The following is a 25875-nucleotide window of genomic DNA, read 5'->3' on the forward strand; positions in this document are numbered from 1 at the left end:
GTCCCCTGCTGCCCTTTATATTATGTTTCAGTAAAATACAGTACATCTTGCTGTTTTATTTCATTGTTTGTGGCCCATGCAAAATCCTATTGTCCAGCTGCCCAGCGTAAATGAACCACAAATCAGAACAAGCAGCAAGGCACAGTGACTGATTAAACTAGGTCAGAGTTTTGCCTGTACTGTTAAAAATATTACTTTTCTGATTTTTTTTTACATATTTACATCACCTTGAATAGCAGAGGAAACCTGTTGATAGACCATATTGTTCGTAAATGCTTACAGATAAGAAAGCCATGCCAGAATGTCTGAGCATGTATTTTCAAGTTGCTTGTTTCTGTTGATCTTTTATTTCTTATTTTTAATTTTTTCATATCAGGGAGCTGATCATGCATAAGGTGAAGCAGTGTGTAAGTGGGCGAGGAGAGGAATTCTACCGCAGAGCAGGGACTCCAGCTACTTGAGCTAGGATGATAAATATACCTTGTGTCCTCCACAGGTTTTTCTGACTCCAGCCAGATGTCCCCATGAGATTGGAACTCTAAAAGGGACTCTCCAGGCACTTGGGGTGTCTCAGTGCTGTGGAGAAGATGGATTCACCCATCACTTCAGCACACAATCTGACTTTCAGGCCCCCCCAATAAGGCATTCTTGTGTCCTGGAGTCTGTAATGAGGCAAAGAATGGAATCTGGGCAAGCTAAGCAGGGAGGAGTGTGGAGATAGCCATGCAGATGGCTGCAGTTTCTTGCATATTCCCTGTGGGTGACAGCCAAGCAGATTCCAGGACAAATGCCTGATTTGGAAATTGTCTACATGACTCTTTCTCTTTGTAGGGAAAAATGACACCTCCAGATGGAAGGTATATTAAGGAAGGGAACCTCACTGATCAGAGATTTTTATGAAAAAGTTGGTAGGAGGCAGGGAAGTAATCTTGGACCCTGGAGGATGTACATTATCTAATAGAACCAACTAAAATTTTAAATGATCTCATGAAATCCATGGGAAAAAAACACAACTTTTCAGAACATACAAGGCCTTGGGGTCATTGCATTTGCCTTCTGATGTTTGAAACTTTAAAAGTTATATTTTCAACCATCATAAATGTTGCATGAAAAGTGAAATTATTGCAACATTATATGACTTCACAAGTTGGAGTTTTAAGAAACACCTGAAGTATAGCAGGATTTACAATCAACATGTGACTGTTGGCAAAGCTCTTGCTCTCCTCAGAGCTGTTATCAAGATATGTTCTGAACGTTTGTATTCTGTATACAGAGCCTTCACCTTCTGAGGGTGCCGAACCCTCAATAGCAGCAGCTATTTTTGGTCATAAGGCCCCAAGGGCTTTTGCCTGCAATGGAGGAAACTAATATGGAGTGCTATACTGGGGATTGCTTTTGTTCTGTATTATTGTTGGGGGTAGGGGGAGATTCTAATATTCAACTTAGTAGAAGCATTCATATTAGGAACCCATTATGGATCAAGACTGGAACAAACACAGAACAAAATGCCAGGATCAAATCTTACAATCTAAATATAAGACAAGAGACAACAGGTAGATACAGTCCACAAGAAAACAATGAGACAATATTAGGCAGTCCAATAAGAAGAGGTCTCATAGGAAGAGAAAGTGTTTCAAGACAGCAAATACGTGTTTGTTCTTTATGTATGGAAACGTCAGCTACCAGAGGAGCAGAACTATGAAGGGACATACATGGGGAACAGGACAGTCAGTGTCACTTAAAGAAAATGAACTTACACTGTACTGTTTGATACTTAAATAGTTGAATGGGAGTCATCCTATACTACAAAAGCCTTCCCCTGCTCTTGATAAGAAGGCCCTCTTAAGCCCACGGTAATACAGGTATAGGTGAATGGGATGTACCAGCTTGATGGCACACAGAACTGGTTCTTCCTTCTTCTCCACCTGTTATTTCAGGTGGTCCAATGAGTTGTCTGAAGTTTTTCTCAGATGACCACATATGATTCGATTCAGTCTAACAACAGGAGTTTGCTTAAATCGTCTCTCATACTACTCCAGGGAACATTTTGTTGCCAGGGAGAATGTGCCTCAGAAATGCACACTTGGTACATTTGCAGAGAGAGACAATGTTCCTCTTTGTCAAGCCCCCTAAATTTCCAGCAGTTCCAAGGAGCCTGACAGAGATCTGCTTCAGTCAGTGTCTAAGGCCCCTAGCAGATATTATTTTTATTGCTCAATGGGTACAAAGGAAAAATCACATGACTTGCCTAACTTGATGTTGAAAGGGCATCCTGTCTGAGGGGTGAAAAGCAGCTGAAGAGCTGCTACCAGGGGCAGATGTAGGGATGGTGACAGTGGTGTGGTCAGCTATCCCCCTTTGGCTGTGTGGTGCAGGCCTCCCAGCTGTTCAGCAGGACCCAGTGAGCAAAGATATTCCCCTTGCACAGAATCAGAGTGATGGTGATGGATCAGTCATGCGCCAGGCCAGTAGCCAGGGCTGTAAGCACATCCCAGCTTGCCCACAGGGATAAGGGAATAGAGACTATGCCTCATCTCCCCATCAGTTGGTTGCAGGCTGTTTGACAGGCCCAGTTCTCCCACAGGGCAGGAAGGAGAAGCAGGGAGCAGTGCATCCTGGGAAATTTCAGGATATGGCCAAGTCCTAGCACTCAGTTGTTTAACATGCCCTATATTCAATTAAAGTGCAATACAAATGAGGCACAAAGATGTTCCACATTTAACAAGTGACATATTTGAATCGGTTGACCATTTTTTTGTGTCTGGCTCACCATATTTATTATGTGATAAAAAGCTTGAATGTCTGCAATGGTACAAATGATCTTAAAATTAAATATAACACCTTCCAGGACCTAAGTTCTAGCTGATCAGTATAGCATTACCTGAATTTCTCAACAGAGTAACAGCCAGGTCCTAACGGCTCATGCCAGAGCCTTTTAATTGTATAGTTCCCAACATCTTCCTTTCCCAGAGTTACATAATACTAACAACATTAACAAGTGGCATTAACATAGTACAAAATTTCAAATATGTATAACCACATTTTTAACTAAGATATCTAGCAATTTTCACTTTATATCTCAGGTGTCCTCTGGACCTGGACCTGCAGGTCTCTACACTGGCCCTCTTGTCAGGCACCTATCACTCCATTAGTCTCCTTTCCTTCTTGGGGTTTAGGTAAAGTACTGCCTTTTCCTAACAGAATTCATAGATTTCATAGACATTAGGGCTGGAAGGGACCTTGGAAGATCATCGAGTCCAGCCCCCTGCCCAAAGGGCAGGAAGTCAGCTGAAGTCATAGGATCCCAGCAAGATAAGCATCCAATTTGCTCTTGAAGCTGTTCAGAGTAGGTGCTTGAACCACCTCCGATGGCAGGCTGTTCCAGACCTTGAGGGCTCAGACAGTAAAGAAATTCTTCCTTATGTCCAGCCTGAAACAGTCTTGCAGGAGTTTATGACTGTTTGACCTCGTCATCCCTTGGGGCGCTCTGGTGAACAAACATTCCCCCAGATCCTGGTGGTCACCTCGATAAACTTATAGGTGGCCATCAGATCACCCCTGAGCCTGCGCTTTTCCAGGCTAAAGAGCCCCATGGCTCTCAGCCTGTCGTCGTAAGGTCTGTAGAATAGTCTCTGTTGAATGGGATTGTGCAGGCCTCACTGACACAAGCCCATGAGACTACTTTGGAAAGTTCTTGGGGCCCATGAAGCTAATCTCAAGCTCTAGGTGACTGATAGATCTGACAGAGGGCATGGGGATGAATTCAGAGCAATCTTATAGGTAAACTTCCAGTTCCAGAGCACATCAGCTGTCTTGGGCAGGTGGGTGATGCATGGGCCTACCCAGTTCCATTTAAAAACCCGGCCCTGACACAGTATAAATAAGCCCATAGCTATACAAAACTACTTTCACAAATTGAAGTGGAAGCTTCTGTGACTCCTCATCATTTTTTCACTTAACTATCTCTTTCTGTAAGTCCCCAGGGACTCTGGCATCAGTTTCTGACAATACAGGAAGTTAAGTAGTTTTCTAGTGAACGGAATTCCAGGATGTGACAAGGTTTACTTCAGTTTTACTGCACTGAACAGAGATCAGACTCTTTAGCCTTTTTTAGGAAGCACCTTATTATTTTGACACTTTTTCACCAACCCATCGTATTGGTGATCATGAAGAATAGTGGTGCTGTGTCTAACCTCATGCATCTCTATAAATAATGTAAATGCCTACTTAACTAAACTGTGGTCCATTGTCAGAAGCTACCATATCATAGATGCCATTTCTAGTGAAAACATATTAGATATGCGTGACCACCGATTGGTCTTATCTAGTAAGATATCTCAAGGAAGTGACAATAATAGTTTAGGGCAAATATATAGTTATTTTTTTCCAGCCAATGTAAACAAATTATGCCAATTTTCCCTCTGCCACCAGTATTGGCTCTTTCCTTTGATTTGGCCTATGTTGTTGGCATATACAACAAGCCTTAATAGCTGTCTTAATGGCATTGTTTGAGGCCAATATAATGTTTCTCCTATGCTTCTTTCAGATTTTTCAGTCTCAAAACAACAATTATACATACTCTTTACACCTTATTTCTAAGTATCTTTCTGTAATGCCTTAGGAATCAGCATCTTGGTGACTTGTTAAACCAATATCCTGATAGGATTGATAGCGCTCTCTCAGATTAATAATAGGGGCCAAGAGTCTCTTAGGCTGGGCACATTGTGTTAATAGTTTTAAATATTTTCTATGATCCTCATCAACAACAGTCCACATATAGTATGAAATTAGACAAGATTCATTTTTAATCTGATTAACACAGCGAGTCTAGCCTGGGACCTTGCTCCATTTTACTTTCAGAGGATATAAAATCATAGAAAATTAGGGCTGGCAGGGACCTCAGAAGGTCATCTAGTCCAACCCCCTGCTCAAAGCAAGACCAGCCCCAACTAGATCATCTCAGCCAAAACACTGTCCAGCTGGGTTTTGAAAACCCTCAAGGATAGGGCTTCTACCACCGCTCTTGGTAACCCGTTCCAGGGTTTTACTACCCTCCTAGTCGGAAAATTCTCCCTAGAATCTAACTTAAACTTCACTTGCTGTAATTTGAAACCACTGCTCCTTCTTCTGTCATCTGCCACCACTAAGAATAGCCTAGCTCCATCCTCTTTCAAACCCCACATCAGGTAGTTAAAGACTATTATTAAGTCTCCTCTCAGTCTTTTCTTCTCTAGATTGAATAAGCCCAGTGCCCCCAGTCTTCATAAGTCATGTGTCCCCCAGCCCCCTCACCATTTTTGTCACCCTCTGCTGGACTGTTTCCAATTTGTCCATATACTTTCTATACTGGGGGGCCCAAAACTGACCATAGTACTCCAGATATGGCCTCACCAGTTCTGAATAGAGGGGAATAATCATTTCCCTTGACCTACTAGCGACACTCCTACCAATGCAGCCCTTAGCCTTCTTTGTAACAAGGGCACACTGTTAACTCATATTCAGCTTATTGTCCACTGTAACCCCCAGGTCCATTTCTGCAGAGCTGCTGCCTGGCCAGTCAGTCCCCAGCCTGTCCTGGTGCATTAGATTGTTCCACCCTAAGTGCAGGACTTTGTACTTGTCCTTTTTGAACCTCATGAGATTCTGTTTGGCCCAATTTATCTAGGTCGCTCTGAAACCTAGGCCTACCCTCCGGCATATCTACTGCTTCCCCCAGCTTGGAGTCATCTCAGACTTGCAGAGGGTGCACTCTGTGCCATCTTCCAGGTCATTGATGAAGAAATTGAACAAAACTGGCCCCAGGAATGACCCTTGGGGCACTCCACTTGATACCAGCTGCCAACTAGACATCATGCCATTGATTACTACTCTCTGAGTCCTATGCTCTAGCTAGTTTTCTATCCACCTTACAGTCCATTCATCCAGCCCATACGTCCTTAGCTTGCCTGCAAAAATGTTGTGAGAAACCATATCAAAAGCCTTGCTAAAATCAAGGTACATCCACTGGTCTCACCACATCCACAGAGCCAGTCACCTCATCATAGACAGATTTTATCCCTTTACAATTACTTTTTCAACGCAGTTTTAACAATGGTCCAAGGTGTAACTTCATTCTACAGGGAACTCTAAACTTTAGAGTTTAAAAGTATAAAATATAAAGTAGAAAATGCCATGGTAAAAATGAGACAGATGAAATATGAAAATTCATTGTGAGAAATATATAAAAATGCAGTGTGAGGTAGTGAGGATCAAAGGCTACTGGGGAAATTAAGTGAGTTAGGTTAGCACAGGATATTTAGTCTTTGCAGTGGATATTTTAGTTCTTCTGTTTTCTTTAGTGACATTGAGCTTAATAGATATGTAGATGTAGTTTCTAGGTTTCTTCTACAGAAAGCCACTTCTGCTTGCTGGCTTGCTCTGAGCCTTGCCACACCCCTGCAATGAGTGTGCTAGGTCTCTGCCAACACTTAGAAGGAAAAGAAATGGGGGGGAAGAGGGGGCAGGCAAGAAGGGGCTTCTGTTATATCCGTGTCCAGAAGAGAAATCTACAAAGGGGGCTTTCTGCTACAAGTCAGGCATGACTTGCCCTTGGTGAATCCATGCTGACTCTTCCTAATCACCCTTTTCTCCTCCAAGTGCTTACAAATAGATTCCTTGAGGATCTGCTTCATGATTTTTCCATACTTATGGAGTATGTTTGCAACCACAAAATCTCTCCCAGACTTGATTTCAATTTATAAATCATACTTTATTAGTCAAAAAACCCTCCCTACAGCCTAAGACAGGGGTGGGCAAAATACAGCTGGTGGGCCATATTTGGCTCACCAACTATTGTATGTGGCCTGCAGTTGCTCCTATGGTACTCCACATGCAGGCAAACTACTCCCGCTCCCACCTGGGGCAGCCTGGACTGTGCTCCCACCCACACCTGCCCCACACCCACAGATAACACTGCTTCAGCCCAGGCCCTGGCCAGCATGTACAGCTTCCCAGAGGGGCTGCTTCTCCTACTGCAGCTGCCAAGGTACTTCTCAGCTCCCCCTACCTGCAGCAGCTTCTCCTCCTCCCACCCCTGCCGTGCTGCTCTAGCTAGGAGTAAAGCTGCAACCAGGCAGCTCCTGCCCCAGTGCATGGGACTCCAGCTCCCAGCCATTTTTTACCTACTCAGCTATTCACAGGTGGCTGCTCATTACACCAGGCAGGAAGAGTGGATGGAGGTGGCTGCGACCTAATGCTGGAGTCCTACATGCCCCCTGACTCCCCCTCCTTCCCTCTCTTCCTCCACCCCCAGCCAGCTCCCAAGTCCTATTGGGTAGACAGCCCCATTAAAACACATTCGCACACTGCCTCCCAAACAGTCACCCCATCCCATGCCCCCCACCCACTCCCCACACAAAAGCTTAATTTTCCTACCCTCACACACACAATATACACTACTCAAAATACATAAATCAGGACAAAAATATTTTCTGAAATAAAATTAAATATGTTATAGTAGATGTTTGATTTTTAGTATGATTTTTAATCTATATTTTGTTAAAAGATATCTTCTGAAATATTTTATGTATGTGGCCCTTGAGAGCTCACCAAAACTCATTAAGTGGCCCACCAACTGAAATAATTGCCCATCCCTGGTCTAAGAATTGAAAGGATAGGCTAGCCCATCCTCTTTTTTTGGCAAAACAATTAGCATTTCACGGTCATTTGCAGTTAACATTGATCTCCTATAAATTAATGTTTTCATATACACACAAACTAAGTCCAAAGCCTTATTCTCTGTTTCAGTGTATTGACATTCTATTTTTGTTGGCATCCAGGATGTATAAGCCACTAGTCTCCAGTTTTGACCATTGATCTCTAAGAAGACTATATCAATACCATCCTTGGAAGCATGCATGGGAAGTTTAATTTTTGCACTTACTGTGATAGTACCTCAAACTTGGAGCCTCTTTAATTCATTCCTTTTCTTTCTCATACTCTTTATTAAGATTTAAATCTTGTGTCAATTGTACATCTCTCCATTGGAGCATGCTCTGGTTGCTAGTTTGGGCAATTAAATTAAGTAAATATTTCTCTATATTCCAAGAATATCTGTACCACTGCCTTCTATGCTAGGTAGGTATATTGGTGATGACCTGAACCTTACTATAACTTACCTGTGCATTTTTCTGTGTTAAATTCCTGGCCAGGTATCTTATTTGCATTACACACAATCTATACTTTTGCATTTTTATTTTACTTCAGCTTAACAGCTCAAAGCCTAAAGTCATACTCTTCTACTGCTTTTCCCCTAGATCAAACCCGTAGTAGTTGCCATAGGATCAAAATGTTATATTCTTAGTGAAACACCTCAAATGCCAAATACAACCCAAATGGACATCTAAGGAAACTGTCTCCCAAAGGGTTGCTGAAGTGTACAAATGTTTGCTTTATTTTTCTGAGGGTACCTGCCAGAATCTTGATGACATATCAAACTTAGAAAAATATTTGACATCAGCTATTAATTTTAAAAAAAATCTCTCCTTTTAGGAAATAAGAGTGAACATTTTTTTCCTCATATATTTATTTACTTTTTTGAGGTCTGTACTTAAATAGTTGAATCAGTTTTCCTGCAATGAATAGTGGGTACTCCGACTCTGTTGATCCTTCTGCTTGCTCCATGATTCCCAGAAATTACATATAGCAAAATTAAATTCCCAGAACTTACATATAGCAAAATTAAAACCAACAGGTACGTAGGACATTGAGGTTCCTCCAGTATCCTTTCAGTCATCATCAGCCTCCATACAATGTTGTTGGGGTTTTTTTTAAACAAATATTGTCTGCAGGGTGAAATTCTATAAAGTTCAATATGTACAGAATAGATTTGGATTTTTGGAGGTTTCCTGTGTGGTTTGTAACAGTGACAACTGTTTATTAACAGATTATTTTTGTCCATACTCATGGATCTAGCAAAGGGCGGTGTAACAGGTGAGGCACTTGGGGTTGCCATCATGCCCCCTTTTTTTTGTTCACTCTCTTTAGTCATATGTGCCCCAAGGGCTAAATTTGTGACCTCCAGCCACCCCCATCGTAATACTGTAACAGGATGCCATCCCCAGCACATTGAAAGAACACCTGGAGGCACACCAGAGTCCCTTTTTACTTTGAATTTCCTCCAGGAACAGACTCCCCTTCACTCGCCTGCCACAACTTGTTGTTACTTTGGATTCTTAAAAGGACAACTGCCGCAGGGCTTCCAAGATCTGTTTTTGGCTCTCAAACACCTAGAGGTGATAAGCTCCTGCCTTACAGACCTCAGCACATGACTCTGGCCTTCCTTATTGTGCTCTGTGCCTCATAGGTGTTATCTGCATCTTCTGCTCACTTTGTTGGGGTCTCAGCAAATGCAGCTTCTGTTCCTTTCTATGTAGCTAAGCCTTCCAGGTCAGACCCACTAGGTTGGGCCCAGTTTTGAGGCCTTAGCTTCACTCTCATCCCTAGGCCCCTGGCCCTGTCTAGCTGCACCCCTGTGGCATCAGGCTCTCTGGCCCCTGTAGCTGCATCTCTGTGGACACTAATGAGGTCTCCACCTCTCCTGTAGCCTCATCTGAAAGCCACCAGTTTAAACTGCAACATAACCACTAAGCCCCTGGGCTATAACAAAGAAAAAGAATAGGGGCATTTAGCCTAGCTACCCATGACTCCATATCTCTGGGTCACTCTGTCTGGTACCGCCACTTGAGGGCTGCTTCACAGTTTCCTGGAACCTTCAGGAGTCTACCCCCTGCCGCAGCCTGGGCTGGCCCCTCTGGCTAGCTCAGCCCAGGGTTTATATAGCTCTCACCCAGTCATGTGACAGCCCCAGTCAGCTGATCAGCCTGCAAGGCTATCCTTTAACCCCTGCTCTGCTGGCAGGCTGTGCTCTGAAGACTCTGGTCTTAAAGGGGCCGCTCTGCTCTCTAGTAGAGCTGAGCAAAGCTTTGGTAGCTGATTCGATTCATAGGAGATTCAGCCCTATTTTGGGGATCGAGTCTCCAAATCCAAATCAAATCAGGAAACCAGTTAAAAGCTCTGAATCAATTTGAAGCCAGCTTGGCAAACAGCTGCACCACCCACTCCTCTGCACTAGCTAGCAAGCAGCACCAGTGCAGAGTCTCTGCTCCCAGTGCTGATGCGGAAGCGGCAGCACTGGGAGTGGGGGCTATGCCCTGCTGCTGCTTGCCCAGCCAGTGCAGGGCAGGTGGGTGCAATGCAGGCACGGCTCTCTCTGGGAGGAAGCGAGCATGCAGCAGCAGGGCATAGCTCCCACTCCCAGCACTGCCGTGCCCACATCAGCACTGGGAGCAGGGACTCTGCGCTGCTGCTGCTTGCCAACTGGTGTGGAAAGAGCACGGGATGTGGGCACAGCAGCAGCAATGCTAGGAGTGGAGGCTATGCCCTGCTGCTGCTTGCCCCCTTCCACCCAGACCGAGCCATGCCCGCATCCTGCCCCCCCGCTCCAGCTGGGCAAGCAGCAGCAGGGCAGAGGCCCTGCTCCAAGCACTGCCACACCTGCATCCCACCCCCTAACCCCGCTCCCTGAGTAACGTACCCCTCTTCCCCAGCCCGGCAACTTGTCCCAGCCCCAATCCCTCCCTCCCTCCCTCCCTCCCCCACACCCTTTTCCTCCATCCAACCACAACATACTTACCAGCTGGAGGCAGCTGTGTCTCCTGCCTGTTTAGTTTATGGCTGAATCTCCAAAGAGGAGCCAAATCTTTCTGATCTGATTCAGCCGAATCAAATCAGGACAGTGATTTGAATCTCTTACTCAAATCACTCTCCTCCAAATTAGCCAAATCCAAATCTTAAGTGAATACTTGCCACTTCGCACAGGTCTTTCTAGTAACAGGGCTAGGGTTCCCTGTTACACATACCCATGCCTTACAGGTGTTACCGATTCACACTTAGGTGGGACACTTTGCCCTCAAGCCAATGTCAGACCACTTCAGGCCTCTACACCCTTGCTGGGGCCTTGGCCTTTCCCATCTTATGCTCCTTTCCTCTAGCTGGCCCCTTTCTGCCTGGGCCCACTCTGCCAAGCCAGCCCTAGTCTTTCTTCTTTCAGGCTTGGGCTGCAGCCCTCTTGGCCTCCAGTTAGCTGTTGCCCCTCTTGGGCTTGTGCTCCAGTCCTCTCAGCTTCAGGGCTGCTATTGCCCCCTCAGGCTTGCACTCCAGACCTCTTGACATCAGGCCTGCTACTGCCCATTTAGGCAGGGCTACCGACCTCACATGCATCTCAGGCACTAAACTGCAGTGCAGCACTAAAGTGCCCTTTCACAGGTCCTCATCACCCTTTTGTTAGCCATGCCTGGTCCACCGGTATAAAACTCTAACACAGACATAAGGCCTCTGGCCATAACACAACTTCCCAACTGGATCTGAGTACAAACCCCAGCCCCTTGGCTGTATCACTCAACTCCTCCCCCTACCCTGAGTCCTATTCCCCTACAGGTCAACAGCATTCTACTTGTATTACTTCCAGGGTAGTCCAGATATCAGCCAGGAGCTCCTCTGCAGCTCCCCTGCCCTGGTGCACTTTTCTCAGCAGCTCCCAAAGCCAGACTGGCTCAGGCCCTGGATTTATATGGCTGGAAGCCACCCCCCATTTTGGTTATGTGCCTTCTCCACCTCTGCACAGGGTTTTCCCTGTCAATCAAGGCCTAGTCTCTCTCTTCCTGCAGCCACAGCCCATTGAGCCTGCTGCATCTTCTTAAAGGGGCAGGAGCCTCCTGGCTCCCTGCCACAGTTCCTTCTTCTCTCCTTACATTACTCGCCAAGTAACAGGGTATGAGTTCCTTGTTACAGGTGGATCCAGACAGTCCCCAGTGGTGTTTTCTACTTGGCCTTTCACTCAGTGGTTCAAAGCCCATCTCCATCACAAGCAAGAAGATAGAGAGGCATTCCTCCATACCGCCACTTTGATCACGCAAGTCCATCTTGGGGTAATGTGCAGAAGTCTTCCTTTGCTTATTTATATGTGAGTATTCACGTACAGCCCAAATGTAGTACGTAGGAATGTAATACTTCACTCTAATTCGTTGCTCATTTAAATAGTTATCCACATTAGCACTGTGTATGCTGCCCTGTGTTTATATATGAGTTTTGCTATTACCTTAGACCACAGATAAAGAATTTCTATAAAACATTTGCATTGCTAAAACAGGCCCCGGTACCCTAAGTGGATTTAAGGCAAACAGAGTTCTATAAACAAAATGAAAAGATGGCATTTCAGCAGAAATATGTAAAAAGATATACTTCAGAGAAGCAGCCTGCTTAGTTGTAAAATGAGTTTAAATTAGGCTTTAAAAAGGATTGCTAAATCTTGACACATATATGAGCAGCTTATTATCATGCAATTGTGCAGTAGTTGCTTGATCTTGTTACTGATGTGCCACATATGAATAAGTGATTAATTACCACAAAGGCTAAAACAGAGCAGAGTGAGAGTACTGTAGCTCACCCTGAAAGAGGGGCTTAAACACGTTTATTGCCCTTTAAGTGCATTTCATTAAGGCCAATTAAGGACTTTCATGTCTTATTAGAAAAATGAAGTAGATTTATGAGGTTTTCATAGGCTGTAAATGCTAGGGCTAGCAGATACAAAACTGCAGAAATGTAATAGTTTGGAGCTAAGAAAATATGTAAAGATACATACTGAAAACAATTAATCGCCTTAAAGAGCTAGATCAACATGAAAGTGATCATCTAGAACAAGATAAAGCAACAACTTTTAAAAAGAGCATTCATAGCCTTTTCAGCCTGTGTACCTCATTGTAATCTTGTGGTCATTTTTACCATACTTCTTCACTTTGGCCTGATTCTTTTCTGTACCCTATGCCAATGTAAAGCAGGTATGCAATGTGTGAAATACTCCCATTTTGACTTGCTAGTGATAAACTAATTTTGCGCTGGTGAAAATGATCAATGAAGTGCAAGGCAATGGAAAATCAGATTTGTTACCAGCACGTTCTTCTGGATTACACATTCAATTGAATAAAGTTAAACTCAAGCATACGTTTCTGCAAGATGGGAATTCATAAGTATATAATCCTGCTAGAGGCTCTGGAAACGGGCACAGGAACAAAGTACCACAAAATGAAGAAGGTCAGGGATTTATAGCTCGTCACCCATATAGCTTGGGTCCCCCAAGGCTCTGTCCTTGGACCCATATTGTTCAACATCTTCATAAATAATGTGGACACTGGAGTCAGAAGCGGACTGGCCAAGTTCGCTGATGTCACCAAACTTTGGGGCAGAGCATCCATACCAGAAGACAGGCAAGTGATCCAGGCTGACCTGGACAGGCTCAGAAAATGGTCAGACGAGAACCTGATGGTGTTTAACACCAAAAAATGCAAGGTTCTCCACCTTGGGAAGAAAAACCTGCAGCATCCTTATAGGCTCGGCAGTGCTACGCTGGCTAGCACTACGGAAGAAAGAGACCTGGGGGGTCATGATTGACCACAAGATGAACATGAGCCTGCAATGTGATGCCGTGGCTAGTAAAGTGACCAAAACACTGGCTTGCATCCATAGATGCTTCTCCAGCAAATTCCGGGATGTCATTCTCCCCTTGTACTCGGCCTTGGTGAGGCCGCAGCTAGAGTACTGCGTCCAGTTTTGGGCTCCACAATTCAAAAAGGATGTGGAGAAACTTGAGAGAGTCTAGAGAAGAGCCACACATATGATCAGAGGTAAGGAAAACAGACCTTACGACAACAGGCTGAGAGCCATGGAGCTTTTTAGCCTGGAAAAGTGCAGACTCAGGGGTGATCTGATGGCCATCTATAGGTCGAATGGTCATAAACTACTACAAGATCGATTCAGGCTGGACATAAGGAAGAATTTCTTTACTGTCCGAGCCCCCAAGATCTGGAACAGCCTGCCATCGGAGGTGGTTCAAGGACATTGAACACCTTCAAGAGCAAATTGGATACTTATCTTGCTGGGATCCTATGACCCCAGCTGACTTCCTGCCCTTTGGGTGGGGGGGCTGGACTCGATGATCTTCCAAGGTCCCTTCCAGCCCTAATGTCTATGAAATCATCTCTTTGATAATTGCCTGTGGGTATGCTCTTATCCTGTAGTAAAAAAGGCTGCCCTGCATTACCTGAGCCCTCAGCAAAGGAATTAGCCCTTGCATGGGTTAGCTTTCAGGTTCCACAGGGTAAATGTGTGTATGCTGGCAGTTACTATAGAGAACAACTCTAAATGCTTGCTTTCTTTCATGCTGTAGTTAGCTTGTTCAGAGGTTGAGTGACACGGCCAAACACCCAGGACAGTGGCCACACACAGGAACAGCGGCAACTTCAAGTAGTTGCACATAATTGTGTAGCTGAGCATGCAGTTCTTTTTTTTTCTGCTCCACCCCAGTAAGTAGTTGAGGCAGCTGCCCCACACTGCTCACACCACTGAACTTGTTACTGTGCTCATGTCATCTGATTCAGGAGAACATTTAAACTTACACTAAAGTTTAGGTAAATTGGAAAATGTGTTTAAGTTCTTTACTGAATAGAAGCGAATTTAAGCACACATTTAAAGTCAAATATTGCTCAAGTGTTTTGCTGCACCAAGGACTAACACACTATAGTTCCTACCTCACATATACAGGAGCGTGACTACACATTTAGTCTATCAGCAGGAGTTCTGGATGTGCAATATTCATAAAATCATAGAAAAATAGAATTAGTTCAAAAGGTCACTTACTCCAGTCCCCCTTTAAAGGCAAGATTATCCCATCTAACCCATCCCAGGGAAGTGTTTTCTAATGTGCTTTTAGAAACCTCCAAGGATGAAAATTCCACAGTCATAGACTGTTCCAATGCTTAACCATCCTCATTGTTAGAAAATTCTTTGTCATTTCCCATCTAAATTCCCCTTGCTCTCTAAATAAGTTAGTCTCAAAAGAGCCACCCTTCCCTGCTTTCTGCTTGACTTCTGACTAAAATGGTTGTCTCTTCACTTGAAGTGACACTCCTGTTAAATACAACCTAGTATGCTATTCACTTTTTTTTTGCAACAAGAGCACACTTTTGGCTCATATTCAACTTAAAGTACATTACAATTCCAAGGTTCTTTTCTGCAGCACTTAGCTATAGCCCGGGTAGTACTCAGTTATGTACTCCCATCTCCAATTGAAGGGAATGTTAGCAGGGCAGGTGCATTGTGGGATAAAACTGCCTACTGCACACTGTTCCCTCCTTCCCCTATAGAGTAAAGCTGGGACACATCTTAAAACTTAACTATACACAAATTTATTAATATATAAGAAGAGTTAAAAATTGAACATATATAATAAAGACATGGGGACTATGTGCAATATCTATATACAACTCTATGCAAATACTCTGGGTCAGGTGAGGGATCTGGGAAACAAAGGGTCTCCGTAAATGTCAAGCAATCTTATACTCTACCGAAATTCTAATCTACAAAGCATGAGGCAGTTCACGAAAGATGAGGTGCAGGGCCCAGGGGGAAATAAACAATAGCACTGCTTCAGGAAAAGGTAGGGCTCTATATGAGAGGAGGGTAGTGGGGAGCTCCAGAAACCCCAGCTGCCCCTTTAGCCAACTTAAATATCCCAACTACTCATCCCAGCAGCGGGGAAGACCTTCCTCCCCTGTGGGAATCCCCTTCCCAGGCAACTCACGACTCCTGCAAGGGCCCAGTAAGGCTATCCTTGTCTTCCAGAGTTAGGCACCTCTCCCTCGCCAGGGAGGCCTCAGCTGCTTTGGGGCTCTCCTGGCCTCCAGCTTGCTCGGGGCCCTGTGCACCGCTCCATGCATTGTTGGCCCTGCCTTGTGTCAGGGGTTGGAGAACCAAGCCATCTGGTGCAGCACTGGGGTCTCGGTCTACTCACAGACCCTCATGCGCCGGCTGTGCACCGTGTACCCAGCCCACGCCAGGGCTGGAGGCCCTAGCTGCCTCATATGGCTCTGGGGTCTTGGTCTGCTCCTGGATCCTTCATGTACTGCCTGTGCACCAACTGCCTGGTCTGGTGCCAGGGGTTGGAGACCTGAGCTGCCTCATGTAGCTCCCAGGGTCTTGGACCCTCTCGGACCCTCCATGCACCAGCCATGCACTGACGCCGCACTCCCTTGCAGCAAGGCTGGGGGATGCGGCTCCTTGCTGCCCCCTGTGCAATGAGGAGTCTTCAGGTCCTTCCAGGGCAACAGCTGCACCCCACTGGCTATCTCTGCCAGCTTTTTCTTGCCCTCTTCTCCATCCCTCAATGCAAACACCATGTGCTGGGCACAATGCTCTTTTATTCCTTTTGGGGGCTCTGCCCCCAGGTTGCAAATGGACCAATTGAAGACAGAGGGGGTTAGTCCCCTCTCAGGTCCGGCTCTTTACCTCACCCCTGGGTAGGGGTGGAGAAAGTCTCTCCCCTGCCATCACCTGATTGGTGGGAACACCCCACCAATCACTCGGAGCCCTTCTGAGCCAGTGTCTCAGGGCACTAAGGTGCCTGCTCCTTTAAGGGCAGAAACTGCCTAGAGAGAGAGCCCTAGCAGCTAGGCAAGAACCCCGCAGCTGTAGGTTACTGTGGCAGCAGGCTAATGAGGGAATTAGCCTGCACCTGCACCCAGTCAGCTGACTGGAAAAAGGCAGGGCCCTGGGCACATATAAACCCCAGGGCCCAGAGTTAGTTCTCTGGCAGTAGCCAGGTGGGAGGGAGTGCTCATAGAAGAAGCTAACTAGAGATGCTTGACTGCCTGTTCTGCTTCTGGTAGGATTAAGGGGCTAAAGAAGGTCATAGGTACTGGTGGGGTGAGAGGCCCAGTAAACTGAGAGTGAAGCTTGTTTTCTAAAAGGGATTAGAGTGTGGACCCTATATTATGGTTGTAGGCCAGGGGTTTATGCTTTTTGTTGTTGTTTACTCCAATGGACTGGACTGAGGCTATTTGGGGAGGAGGAGACCTCATTGGGGCACACTACAGTGTGGCACCAGAGAGGGTGCAGTGGCAAGGGGGAGACCAGACCCCAGTGCCAGAGGGCATAGTGACAGGGGGTGAGCAGACCCCGGTGCCAGTGGGATGTGTTGAGGCCTCAGTTTAGTTGGGCCTCAGTAACCAAGTCAACATCTGTATAACATCTGCAAGGCATAGGGCATGATAAAGGGGTGGCCTTGGAGTGACACACTTAGTCCATAAGTTTTGGGGGTATCATAAGGCACCTCCCGAGTATGGGACACAATAAAGGAGTCCAGCAACCTGCAGGGTTTAGGGGAGCCTGTCAGGACTGTGACCTAGCAGCAACTCAAGGGCAGCCTCCCAGTCCATCATTTATATCAGCAAGATGTGGCAGGTGAGGTTAGTAGGTGCCCATTAATAGGGAGGAGCTGCCGCAGTCACGGTGCCCTAGGGACATCATGGCCATCCCAGGGGTGGCTGTATCATGACAGCCAGCAAGCCAGGCTGCTGCCAGCCAGTCCGACACATAGCTAATTGTTTCCCAATGTTTCTTTGTGTATATGACCATTCCACCCTAAGCGCAGGACTTTGCACTGATCTCTATTGAATTTCATTTGATTAATTTCACACAGTTTTTCCAATTCATGATGGTCATCCTGAATCCTGCAGTTCCACCAATCTTATTGTCATCTGCAAATTTGCTAACTATGTACTCAATGCTATATTCCAAGTCATCAGTGAAGATATTAAATAGGACTGAACTTAGAACAGATATCTGGGGAACCTCACTCCATACGTTCCAATTAGACATTGAGCCATGGATGACTACTGTATAATCACAATAACCCATCAATTACGTATTTACTTTCATTCAGCCTGTATTTTCTGTATTAATAAGAATGTCATGGGAAAAGTTGTCAATGTTTGGCTAAAGTTAAGATGTAGCATATCCAATATTCTCCCCCTATCCATAGAGCATGTCACCTTATCATAGAAGGAAATCAAGTTGATCAAACATGACTTGCTCTTGATTGACTTGTTCTCCAGGTGGTTAGAAATAGATTCTTGATGAAATGATTCATGATCTTTGCAGATAATGAAGTTACACCAACTGGTCTGTAATTCTCCAGATCTTCCCTCTTACCTGTTTTCAAGATAGATACTATACTTATACTTTTCCAGTCATCCAGGTCATCACCTGACTTTCATGAGGTCTCAGAAACACTAGCCAAGAACTCTGCAGTTGCCTCAGTCAGTGCCTGGGGTACTCTAAAATGAAACTCATCCAAACCTGCAGATACAAAAGCATCCAGTTTCTCCAAATAATCTCCAACCTGTTCTTTCTTATCATCTGATGACTGACCTTATCCATCAATATGAAATAACAAAGGTATCAGATACTTCAGCTGTCTTCTCATTATTATTATACAGTTCCCTCCCTATATCCCTTTTGTTCCATATCCATTTTTTAAATATCTTAATTAGAAGAAAAGTATAATTATAAGTGATCTGTTTAACTAATATGTTTGTACATGAACTCAGAAAGGCCCCAAAAATGAAAAACAAGATTTAATATCTCATTCTTGACTCATGCTGCCTTAAGGTATGGGCATATGTGCATTGTGAAGAAATACAGAGAAAGTTCAGCAGTATGATTTGAGGATAGAATATAACTTCACTTTAACTCACAGGATTCTGCCGGCCTGTCACAGCTTTGGACTTATTTTAATGCAAGTTCATCTAGAGAATGAATTTCTTTGGTTTGTTTCTTTATTTCAAAAGAAAACTCTCATAGCAATTTATAAAACATATAACTTATATATAACCCATTATCCTGTGGGACTGTAGCTGCTTCATTACCATCCAAGTTTCTACACATAGTATCTAGGCAAGTTTTTACATATTATACGTAGCTATAAATTTTTTAAATGTGCATTATTAACTTGGTGGGCAAGAACAGCACTGTCAATTGGGGGACTGTGTTTTTAAAATGCACGTTATTTACCCCACAGACCAAACTGTTTCGGTCTATCATGTTTTAACCACCTAATTAAACTTCTTTGAAAAATATTTTCAGTACATGTGCATCAACAACTTTGGAGTTTTATTATCTCAGCTCTTTCAATTTTTTTTTCCAATATACACAAGGCATTTAGACATATTATGGTCTAATCACTTGCCAAATTTTGTCTTAAATTGAAGCTATATTGGAGTTAGACAAACTCAAAAAAGATCAGAAAGAACTGATCAACTATATTTTGCAGGATAGATTTTTGTTCTTTTTCACTGCATGCATATCACTTTAAAACAGTTTTTTTTTTTAATTTGATGAAAAAGTCATTCCTATATTGAGATTTTTCCATGCTAAATGTTAACTGTCCTTTTGAATGCCGTTTTAAATATTTTTATGCCAACCTCTTTAAAAGAGGTTTCTACAAGAAAAAACAACAATGCGATAGCAATATAATCCTAATACTATATACGAATTACTGAAGTGATGATTGAGTATTGTTTTAATCAATGATGTGGCTAAAACACCAGCTTCTGTATTTTACTTATTAGCCAAATATTGATCCAAATGGTTTTAGTGAAAGTACATTTTGTTCTCTATATTGAATTTTCAAAGCAAATAATTATATGGATGGAAGCTTCATGAAACTAGTAACATATCTGTTTGGGCTCTGTAAAAGGATTTACTCAGGTAAAATGTGATGAGCATCTGCATTTGGTGATTTATTCCAGGCAGGGAAGGAGTTATAAAATACATTGCATCCTGAGCTTAAAATAAAAATAGTCTTTCAGTTCCATATACAATCCAAGTTCAGTATACTTTCTGTAACTTCATTTTATAGCACTATACAACACAATAAAATAATTTTAGAAAATGGACCAAATTCAACTTCAGCATGGAAATCCTTTTCCCACCCTGTAGAGAAGCAGAGTCACATTTCCATTGGTCATTTCCATTTTCCTAAGTCTCCATTGCATAGATTATTGTGAATAATCTTCATCAGGTTGTTTACTGACAGGCCATCAATGGGCTGAGACAATTTAAATACAAAACAAAGGAGATCATACTTTGTAGGCAGTCTTTTTCATGAGGGTCTTTTGAACTGGTTACTTTCTGAATATTGTGAGGTGTGAGGATTGTCATGGAAAATATTTACCCTGTGCTCATACTTAGCTCAACTCATCTAATTTTGTCCCACCCTGAAACAGAAGCTCCTACAAAGGAGAGCTCAGAAATTATTCTGTTTTCAGCTTGAATCATGTCCAAACTGAAAGTTAAGATTGATAATTACCAGTTTATCCTTTTCTAGAAGTATATTTAAAGTGATTGACAGTTCTAAGTGACTGAACAATCATTTTATTTCTATATCCCCAATAAAAATAAATATTACGTAAGCATAACAGCATGTTAACATTTTTGCAACACTGTACCAAATTCAATCATAAATAGGTTAATAAAACTAATTATTTAGTATTTTTGCTCATTAAGACGCCTTTCTGAGATGTGAGTCCAATATTTCTGAGATTTCTAGCTAGTCACTGACTTTATGAAACATTGAAATAGACATTGTTTATTAGTTTTTAGATGTCTCCTGAAATTTCACTGAAAGGCATAATAGCTTGACACAATATAGGAGCAAAGAGTGTCTGACATAATTTTAGGGAAGACATTTTTCAATCATAACAACATGGACATTGGCCTTGCTTGATCTGTGCAATTCCAAATAGAAATGCTTTAAAAGTAACCTTGGGTGGAAAAATCGGAGATGAACTGAATATGTAGCAGCTCTGGGGGTAATAGAACTGAATGAATATCCTACACTGTATTCGTGACAGGCTTTGATATATGGTATGACTGTCTCTTGTGATCTGCTGAGGGTATATCATCAATTGTGCCTTTGGGGCAACAGTGAAACAGCTGTAGAGAGTTGCATGTTGAATCTCCCATGCATCTTTGCACATCTAGCTGTCTGCCACATGAGCTTCAAGCATGAGATGAGAGCAGAAGTAGAGAAACAGAAGAAAAGAAGAAACAAGAGAAACATCAGTGTAATATTTGCACCATCTGTAACTACAATTACAAATGAATCCTTTGTTTAATAATATGCTAAATAACCCAGTTCTTCATTTTCCTGTTACACAGATTTTCTTGTAAAATGTCGATCAAGACTTTTTAAGAATGAATGAATGAATGACACCACACATAACTTCATAATGCTAGGGTTCCCATCAGGCTCCGGTAGCTAGCTCGCTCGCTCTCGCTCTCTCTCGCTCTCTTTGTGTGTGTGTGTGTGTGTGTGTGTGTGTGTGTGTGTGTTATGTACAGATGTCGCACTTAAATCCATGTAACTAGGCTTAGATCAACCTAAGTGCCAAACTGTACACAACTTCACAAGGGTAAATAAGATAGAAACAGCCATCTGATCTAACTTAGTTTGCCCACATGCAGATCTTACACTTAGATTGACTTAACCCTAGTTAGGTCAATGTAAGTTCTGATGTGTACAGATTTTTGGGAAAGCTAGATTGGGTAAAAAATGGCCAGCCTAATCTAACTTTTGTTGACCTAGGACGTGAACTTTGTATTTTGCACTAACCTGTGCTTGATCTAATCCAAACATGTATACCATAGATTTTCATAGACATTAGGGGCTGGATTGGACTCATTGAGTCCAGCCTCCCCACCATAGGCAGGAAGTCAGCTAGGATCAAGTGACCCCAGCAAGAAATATATCCACCTGTTTTTTGAAAGCGTCCAGAGTAGGTGCTTGTACCATTTCTGGTGGGAGTTTGTTCCAGACCCTGGACACTCACACCACAAAGAACTTTTTTCTTATGTCTAGTCTAAATTGGCCTTCCTGGAGTTTATGGCTGTTAGACCTTGTTATCCCTTGGGGAGCTCTGGTGAACAACTGTTCTCCCAGGTCCTGGTGCACCTCTCTTATGTAATTGTAGGCTGCCACCAAGTCCCCCTTGAGCCTTCTCTTTTCCAGAACAACCAGCACAACCCTGGATAGACAAGCCCTCATCAACTGCCCCCCCCCCAACTTAAACCCAACACAGACCCACAAACCACACCCCCTCAGCCACCACAACAAACTTAGATGGTGTTCCTGGTGTGATTCTTAGCACTGGCGAATATGTGTACATGCGTGACCTGATCTATGATCACGTAGCTTAAAGTGAGCCATGTGATTGAAGGCCGGGTCCTGGGAATGTGTGTATACATTACCAGCACAGCCCTGGAGCTGAGAAAGCCCAGCTGCTTGCCCTAGAGCTGAGATTTTTCTTCCCTCCCCCCAACCCTGACAGGTAAATAGTTTTAGTCCTTGGGCCCTCAAACCCTAGACAGACAGACCCACCAATCCCCCTGATTGCTTGGGCATGCAGGAATGAAATTAGGAATACTAGAGCACAAGAGTTGCAGCTAGCAAGGGACATGAAGGGTAACAAGAAAGGTTTCTACAAGTATGTCACCAAGAGGAAGATCAGGGAAAGTGTGGGACCCTTACTGAACACTGGAGGCAACCTAATGACAGATGATGTAGAAAGGTCTGAAGTACTCAATGCCTTTTTTACCTCAGTCTTCACAGGCAAGGTCAGCTCCTAGACTATGGCACCTGGCAGCACAATTTGAGGAGGTGATCAGCCAGCAGCAGCAGAAGAACAGGTTAGGGATTATTTAGAAAAGCTAGATACGTACAAGTCCATGGGGCTGGATGGGATGCACCCAAGTGTGCACAGGGAGTTGACTGATCCTATTACAGAGTTGCTGGCTATCATGTTTGAAAACTCATGATGATCAGGAGAGGTCCCAGGTGATTGGAAAAGAGCAAAAATAGTGTCCATCATTAAGAGAAGGAAGATTTGGGGAACTATAAGCTAGTCAGCCTCACCTCAGTCCCTGGAAAAATCATGAAGCCAGTCCTCAAGGAATCCATTTCTAAGCACTTGCAGCAGAAGGAGGTGATTAGGAACAGTCAGTATGGATTCAGCAAGGGTGAGTCATGCCTGACCAACCTGATTGCCTTCTATGATGAGATGACTGGCCCTGTAGCTGTGGGGAGAGTAGTGGATATGATATGCCTTGACTCTAGCAAGTCCTCCCACAATGTTCTCACAAGCAAACTAAGGAAGTATAAGTTGAATAAATGGACTGTAAGATGAATAGAAACCTGGTTAAATCATCGGGCTTAAAGAGTGGTAATCAATGGCTCAATGTCTAGCTGGCAGCCAGTGTCAAGTGGATTGCCCCAGGGCTCAGTCCTGGGGCTGGTCTTGTTCAACATCTTCATCAGTGACCTGGAAGATGGGATGGAGTGCACCCTCAGCAAGTTTGCAGGTGACACCGAACTGGGGAGAATCGTGTATACATTGGAGGGTAGGCCCAGGATTCAGAGACGCAGACAAATTGGAGGATTAAACCAAAAAAAATTCACATGATGTTCAATAAGGACAAGTGCAAAGTCTTGCAGTTAGGGTGGAACAATCCCATGCACCACTACAGACTGAGGACCAACTGGCTAAGTGGCAGCTCTGCAGGAAAGGACCTGGGGGTTACAATGGAGAATAAGCTGAATATGAGCCAACAGTGTGCCTTTGTTGCAAAGAAGGCTAATGGGCTGCATTATTAGAAGCATTGCCAACAGATCAAGAGAAGTGCTTATTCCTAGGGCTGTGCAAAATTTCACCAAGTGTTTCATTTCAAAGCTGTTCAAATGCATTTCGAGCTCAAAACAGCAAAATCAAAATGAAACAAAAGGCTTTGAAACAGCTTTGAAACAAAACAAGGGCACTCAAAGTATTTTGAGTTTCGAAGCCAGGCTTACTTGACTGCAACAACAGCCTCCCAGACAGCAGCAGCAGCAGCCTCCGCTCATCTGGCATGCAGATCTGGGGGCTCGCACCCACAAAAGGAGTCTGGCACAGCCCAACAGCCGCCAGATCTGTGCCCTAGATGAGAGGAGGCTTCCCTGTTGCCTGGGACAGGTGTTGGGTGCGGGCTGTGCCGAGCACCAGAGAAAATTGCTGCCTCCTCTCAGTTGCACAGACCCAATGCACAGACCCAGGGGCTTGCACCCCCAGGAGGATTCCAGCACAACCCGGCTGCCTGCCCAGGATCTCCCCGAATCTGCACCCCGGATCAGAAGAGGCTGCCCTCTTGCCTTGGACCAGTGCTGAGCACAGGCTGTGCCCAGCACCGGAGAAAATTGCTTCCTCCTCTCAGCCAGCACACAGATTTGAGGACTTGCACCCCCAGGAGGGCTGCTAGGCTGTGCAGGGGTGTGAGCCCCTGGATCAGAATGCTGGATTACAGGAACCTGGCTCTGCTGTCTGGGACAAGCAGCAGCAGCAATTTTCTCCAGTGCTGGACGCAGCCCATGCCCAGCACCAGTCCCAGGCAACAGGGCAGCCTCCTCTCATCCAGGGCACAGATCTGGGGGCTCACAGCCCCAGGAGGGCTACCAGGCTATGCTGGACTCCTCCTGGGGGTGCAAGCCCCTGCTTATGCATGCTGAATGAGAGGAGGCTGCCTCTGCCACCTGGAACTGGTGCTGGGCATGGGCTGCACCCAGCACTGGTCCCAGGTGGTAGAGGCAGCCTCCTCTCATCTGGGGCACAGATCTGGGGGCTTGTACTCCCAGGAGGGCTGCCAGCCTGTGCCAGAATCCTCCTGGGGGTGCGAGCCCCTTGATCTGCATGCTGGATAAGAGGAGGCTGCCACTGCTACCTAGGACAGGTGGCAGCAGCAATTTTCTCCAGTGCTGGGTGCAGCCTGAGCCCAGTTCCAGGTGGCAGAAGCAGCCTCCTCTCATCTGGAGTGCAGATCTGGGGGCTCGCATAACTGGGAGGGCTGCTTGGTGGTGCTGGATTCCTCCTGGGGGTGCACGCCCCCAGATCTTTGCTCCGGATGAGATGAGGCAGTGATTTTCTCCAGTGCTGGGCACAGCCCATGCCCAGTGCTGGTCCCAAGAGACGGGGAAGTCTCCTCTCATCCAGGGTGCAGACCCAGGGGCTCACACCCAAGGGAGGGCTGCTGTGCTGTGCCGGACTCCTCCCAGAGATTCGAGCCCCTGGATCTGTGCCGGCAAGTGTCAGGAGTTGTGATTTGAAGAGTTTGAGGTGCCATTTCCCAGAAACCTCTGCACCTATCTCCTTGAAATGCGGCAGATTTCATGCCCTCAGAAGGGGCTATGATCCCTGCAATGTTCATCCAAATCAGGCAAGAAATGACAAAGTTTTCATGATTCCCCATTATAGCCTATGGGCGAAACGTCAAAAACGCATTGAAACAGTGAAATAGGACAGTGCTTCAAAACAAAATGAAATGATGAAACAAAACTCTGTCCCTTTGAAACAGTAAAACAGACATTGAAACAAAACAGTGGTGTTTCATACAGCCCTAATTATTCCCCTTTATTCAGCACTTCTGAGGCACATCTGGAGTACTGTGTCCAGTTTTGGGCCCCTATTACAGAAACGATGTAGACAAATTGGAGGGAGCCCAGAGGAGGGCCACAAAAATGGTGAGGGGCTGGGGGACATGATTTAGGAGGAGAGGCTGAGGGAACTGGGCTTATTTAGTCTGAAGAAGAAAAGACTGAGGGGAGGATTTAATAACGGCTTTCACCTAGCTTCAAAGAGGATGGAGCTACACTATTCTCAGTGGTGGCAGATGACAGAACAAAGAGCAATCATCTCCAGACGCAGCAGGGGAAGTTTAAGTTGGATATTAGGAAAATCTCTCTCACAAGAAAGCACTGGAACAGGTGGAATCTCCACCCTTTGCAGTTTTTAAGACCAAGCTAGACAAAGCCTTGGGTGCGATGATCTAGTTTGGGATGGTGCTGCTTTGAGCAGGGGGTTGGACTAGATGAACGGAGGTCCCTTCCAACCCTAGTTTTCTCTCATTCTATGACCAATCCCC

Source organism: Crocodylus siamensis, chromosome 5 (genome assembly GCF_052110815.1).
Source record: "Crocodylus siamensis isolate JL-2025a chromosome 5, ASM5211081v1, whole genome shotgun sequence".
Classification (NCBI taxonomy): domain Eukaryota; kingdom Metazoa; phylum Chordata; order Crocodylia; family Crocodylidae; genus Crocodylus; species Crocodylus siamensis.